The sequence below is a fragment of the Apodemus sylvaticus genome, chromosome 7 (assembly GCF_947179515.1).
Source record: "Apodemus sylvaticus chromosome 7, mApoSyl1.1, whole genome shotgun sequence".
In the NCBI taxonomy this organism is placed as follows: domain Eukaryota; kingdom Metazoa; phylum Chordata; class Mammalia; order Rodentia; family Muridae; genus Apodemus; species Apodemus sylvaticus.
This window is the reverse complement of record NC_067478.1, coordinates 95,531,200-95,536,401: the sequence shown is the minus strand read 5'-3', so window position 1 is coordinate 95,536,401 and position 5,202 is coordinate 95,531,200. Positions and strand designations below refer to the sequence as shown.

Below are 5,202 nucleotides of genomic sequence, written 5' to 3'. Positions count from 1 at the left end.
TCTTTTTTTGTTTTTGTTTTTGTTGTTGTTTTTTTTTTTTTTTTTTTTTTTTTTTGAGACAGGGTTTCTCTGTGTAGCCCTGGCTGTCCTGGAACTCACTCTGTAGACCAGGCTGGCCTTGAACTCAGAAATCCGCCTGCCTCTGCCTCCCAGAGTGCTGGGATTACAGGCGTGTGCCACCACTGCCCGGCTACTTTTTCTTATTCCATCAGAGATAGTATCCCTCTGCTTCACCTGCACCTCATGACTGAACTGTTTGTGGTAAGAGTGAATAAATCAACAGAGGGAAGAACCCCTTCACCTCTGGGCTGCCATTCTTGGTCTGGTCTAAAGGTACTTACCATCAAACAAAAGTAGGAGGACTCACCAAGCAGACAGGCCTATCTTTATCTTGTGCTGTCTTTTCTCTTTTCTTTTCTTTCTTTTTCTAAAAAAAACAAAAAACGAAAAACAACAACAACAGCAAAACTGCATCCTTCTTCTTAGATTTCATATGGATAGTATCTCTAAGCAAAGATTTATACACAGCACATCAATGTGTGAGGTGTAAAGTCTGAAGTCTTTCTATTCCTGCATCCCCCTCTCTCACATTTCTCACTTGCATTCCAGTTTTAGATGACAAAATTATTCCCGCCATCCAGCCCCCTCACCTTGACCTTGAACTATGAACGACTTCGGGGTAGGGAGCACGCACCCCTTGCCTTGTCCACTTCAATCCCTAACAGAATAGAAGGTCAGTCCAAAAAAAAAAAAAATGCCAAAGGTTCTTTGAGTATATCTGTCAGTATCTGCCTGCCCATCTACTCCATTTGTCTGCATTTTTATACAAAACCTAGTGTTGGGCCATCTGAAGAATCCATATTGGTAGCGATTGCACGCCCCCATCTCAGAGCTTCTGAATATTCATGTGGGAAGCAGAAGGGCCAGTAAGTATCAAAGAAGGGAGAAACGGCAATTCATAAATATTAATAAAGGCAGGTCCACGTGCTCTAAGGAAAGCTATGAATGTTCACGAAAGGATGACGTTCAGGCCCTGGGCGCGCCCGTTGGGCGGGTGCCCGAGTGCGGGCGCGCCTCCGGGAGCCCGGGCACGAGCGCAGGGACCAGGCGCAGCCGGAGCTGCGGGGGAGCGCTCGCTGGCTGGCTTGCTGGCTGGCTTGCCCGCTGACGTTGCGCTGCACCGGGCCACCTCTAGCCCGTGGATGGGGTTGTCTGGCTGAGCCCCGGGATCCGATTCCCTCCTCCAGGACCCGCTCAGGTGCGGTGGTGGGAACAACGACCTTAGTCTGGACTAGCCCCAGTGCTCGGGGCGGGGGCGGGAGGCGGGAGGCAGGGGGGGTCGAATTCGGGTGGTGAAGAAGACCGGAGGATTGGAGATTCTCTCACAGGATTCCTGGGGTATGCGCTACTCTCATTCCAGCTGGGTCTTGTCCTCAGACGTAAAAAGAAGGGTTCATGGGCCGTCGTCCTGGTCGTTCCCAGTCTTGTGGGAGCTCAAGAACAAGGGCTCCGGAGTGGGTACTGGTAGCATCATCTCAGAGATCGTGTGTGTGTGTGTGTGTGTGTGTGTGTGTGTGTGTCCGGGAAATCCTATGTGATGGTGCTGGAGCAATGTGGATTCCATATGTCATTCCAGGACCGTTATGTGTTCCGCTTTATCTTAGGCGTCTCAAAATCATCTTTGTCCCCACTAATCTGACCCTGCAATCGACTTGTGCCCCTCCGCGGTGTGTGGAGCCTTCCTTAGACGGTGCATTCTCTCAGTGTCAGGACCTCTGGCTGCAGTCCTCTGGGAATGATTGTTTCACTACACAGAGCAGGTTGGAGAAAGGACGAGTGTGGCGAAAAGGAGTGTGCAGAGCCGGCCCTCGTCCTCGGGGCCCAGGGCTCTGCAGAGCAGGGGCTCCGCTGAAGGGGTGTTATACAATCCGCTCTTCTGCCCTCTCGCCTTTCCCTTTGCATCTTGTCTCCCAGCACGTATCACCCATCCCGGCGTCCAGGTCTTATCTGGTAAAGGGAAGACAGTGGAGTGTGTGCAGGGGCTGCGTGGGATGGATGAGCTGTGCTTCCTCAGAGTGCCAGCCATTGTGCTGCCTAGAAGAGCCTTTCTTTACTCTGACAGAAGAGGGAGAGGAGGTCTGAAATGGAGGTGAATGGAACAGAAGAGAAGGGGGAAGGGTACCGAGTCCGGTGAAGAGGGTTGCTGAGCCATGTGCAAATGAGTATTTATTCTTTCTGGCAAAATGGACAGCGTACACTAGCCAGGTTTTGCAGAAAAGCCGTGGGAGTCTGGGAGTGGATAACGGAGGGCATTTTAAGGATCCATATGGGGAGAGGAGGGAAAGCTCTGAGTCAACGGGTCTATAGAGCAAGTGATGGAAAGACCAAGGAGATGGGGTGGCATGTGTGGAGGTGCAGAGGCCCAGCAGGGGAGGCACGAGGAAATCGGAATCCACCACGCACTCAGCTCAGTGAAGCAGGGACTAGGGACTTGTACTGCAGACCAAACTGCAGTCTGTACTGTTAGGCTGCAGAGAGAGGCTCCTTACATGTTCCTACTGAGTGTCTGTTGAGCTCTGTGCATTTCTCCTCCAAATTACACCCACATATTTGGAGTTCTGATAAATGGAATAGATAGTATGGAACGCTTATACTATAGTCCTGGACTGTGTTCAATAATAAAAAGACAAGTTTCCCATGATCCCTCTCTGCCATTTTCACATATTTATTTATTTTGGAAGCACAAAGAAGATGGCTATTTCTTGTATTAGCATTAACTTTTGTGTGTTGTTGTTGGTAGTGGTGGGGAGGTGAAGACAGAACCCTAGATATCACACGCTAAGCAAGTGCTCCGTGGCTTAGCTGCTCCTGTAGCCTTACCATTAGCTTTTAAGGGATGAGGACTTGGAGAGAAGCTGAGGCTGAGGACCCAGCAAACTTGCCAGGACGGAAGGATGCAGGGTTACTTCAGATTTTTCGGATGAGAAGTAAAGGCAGTCTACCTAGAGGAGTACAAAGGAAGATGGGTTAGAGAAGGAAATAAAGGAAATAAAAGAGGCATGCCAGCACTCCAAGCCTGGCAACCCCTTCTCGAGGCTTGACTCTCATTTACCCCACCACAACCCCAGATACAAATGTTCTATTCAGGTTGGGAACCATGTTAATACCGATTCCCAATTTGTGTGCTCAGTTTTAGCATCATCTGTCTGATCATTCGCATAGTACTGCTTGGCTCCTGGGTTGCTGAAAACCAATAGGTTATATTATAGATTGTTTCAACTGACCGTGTTTCCCGGAATCTGAACCTTGATATCCATGTCTTCTTTTATTGTCATCTTAAAAACTTTTATTTTATTTTTTTAAAAAAATTATTAGCTGTGTGTATGTGATGTGTGTGTGAGTGTAGACATGAATGTGCCACACATCACGAAGGTCAACTTGCAGAAATTAGTTCCACCACGGGATCTAGGAAGCACACTTAGGTTGTCAGGTCTGCAGGGCAAGCACTTTGAACTCACAGAGCATCTAGATGTCCATTTCTTTCTATAATTTTGTGGCTATATCTTTATTCTTTAGGGTTCGTCTGAGTCAAATAGAGATACTCCCTCTTTTGATACTCTGTCTAATTTTGATTATTTTTAAGTATGTGTGTATGTGTGTGTGCGTGTGCGCGCGCACACAGGAGACATTAAAAGCCAGGGTCTCCTTAAAGCTGGAGTCAGAAGCAGTTGTGAGCTTCTGACTCTACATGGGTGCTGGGAATTGAAGTCAGTATGTGCTCTTAACCGCTGAGGCATCTTCCAACTCCTAAGCACTTAATATCTGGTTGGTTTTCCAACATTTAAAGCTCACTGTGTTTGTTGACTTGCTTGACTGAGGCAGGCTTTCATGTAAGCCTGGTGGAGCATGCTATGTAGCCAAGGAGGACCATCAATTCCTAATCTTTCTGCCACTGCCAACCCAGTGCCTAGGATTTCCAGTGCACATCACCACAAATGGCTTAAAATTGCCTCAGTCCTGGATTCTGGTTGGGTCATCTATTGTTGCTTGCCAATGGAATCAGTATCCCTGCTGGCATCCGCTTCTTATCCTAGATCTTCTGTCAGTCCCAGAGAGAAACACCCATTTCAAGGAAGTAATACATATCTGGAGTTAACTGACTGGCTTCTGGATCTCTCAGAAATGGGGCCTGTGGTCCAGGAAATTTTGACCAAATGAATTTTAAAAGAGCCTTGATGAAAAAGATTCCCAAATCCTTCTAGCATTTTCGCCCTCATTTGATAAACAGTCTGAAGCAACATGCCCTGTACATAATGGAAGGGATAATTTTTCTTTTTCTCTTTCCTTCCTTCCTTCTTTCTTTCTTTCTTTCTTTCCTTCCTTCCTTCCTTCCTTCCTTCCTTCCTTTCCTTCCTTCCTTCCTTCCTTCCCTTCCTTCTTTCCTTCCTTCCTTCCTTCCTTCCTTCCTTCCTTCCTTCCTTCCTTCCTTCCTTCCTTCCTTCCTTCCTTCCTTCCTTCCTTTCTTTCTTTCTTTCTTTCTTTCTTTCTTTCTTTCTTTCTTTCTTTCTTTCTTTCTTTCTTTCTTTCTTTTTTGAGACAGAGTTTCTATGTATAGCCCTGGCTGTCCTGGAACTCACTTTGTAGACTAGGCTGGCCTCCAACTCAGAAATCCACCTGCCTCAGTCTCCCAAGGGATATTTTTTCTTTTGTTTAAAAAAAAATGCAACCCTGGTTGTCCTAGAACTCACTATGTAGACCAGGCTGGTCTTGAACTCACAGAAATTTGCCTGCCGCTACCTCCTGAGTGTTTGAATTAAAGTTGTGAGCCACAGCCACACTTTCATGTAAGTGGTATATCCTGCTCTCCTGACCACTGAGCCACCTTTCAATCCCTATTTATTATTTTAAAATGTTTTACTTATGTGTGTATGTGTTTGTACATGGTGGTATGCATGCATGCATGTGGGAGTCTTGGAGGCCAGAAGAGAGCATCTGACATCCTGGAACTGGAGTTACATGCAGTTGTGGGCTGCCTGATGTGAATGCTGGGAACCAAATTTAGGTCTTCTACAAAAGCAAGTGCTCTTAAACACCCAAGCCATCTTTTAGCCCACAAACACTATTTTAAACCACATTTTGTAGATGAGGAAACAGAGGCACAACAGGCAGATAGTTCGCTCAAACTCTTGCAGCTAAGGTTGA

At 46.9% G+C, this 5,202-nt stretch overlaps 1 protein-coding gene across 1 annotated transcript in view; it reads left to right on the top strand.

The window, feature by feature from the left end:
• Positions 1–1,091: 1,091 nt before the first annotated feature.
• Fez1 (fasciculation and elongation protein zeta 1) overlaps positions 1,092–5,202 on the top strand; it is a 45,242-nt gene continuing 41,131 nt past the window's right edge. Inside the window, exon 1 of the mRNA XM_052189659.1 lies at positions 1,092–1,258. The gene's annotated coding sequence lies outside the window, so the exon portion shown is untranslated. The remainder of the gene's footprint in view (positions 1,259–5,202) is intronic.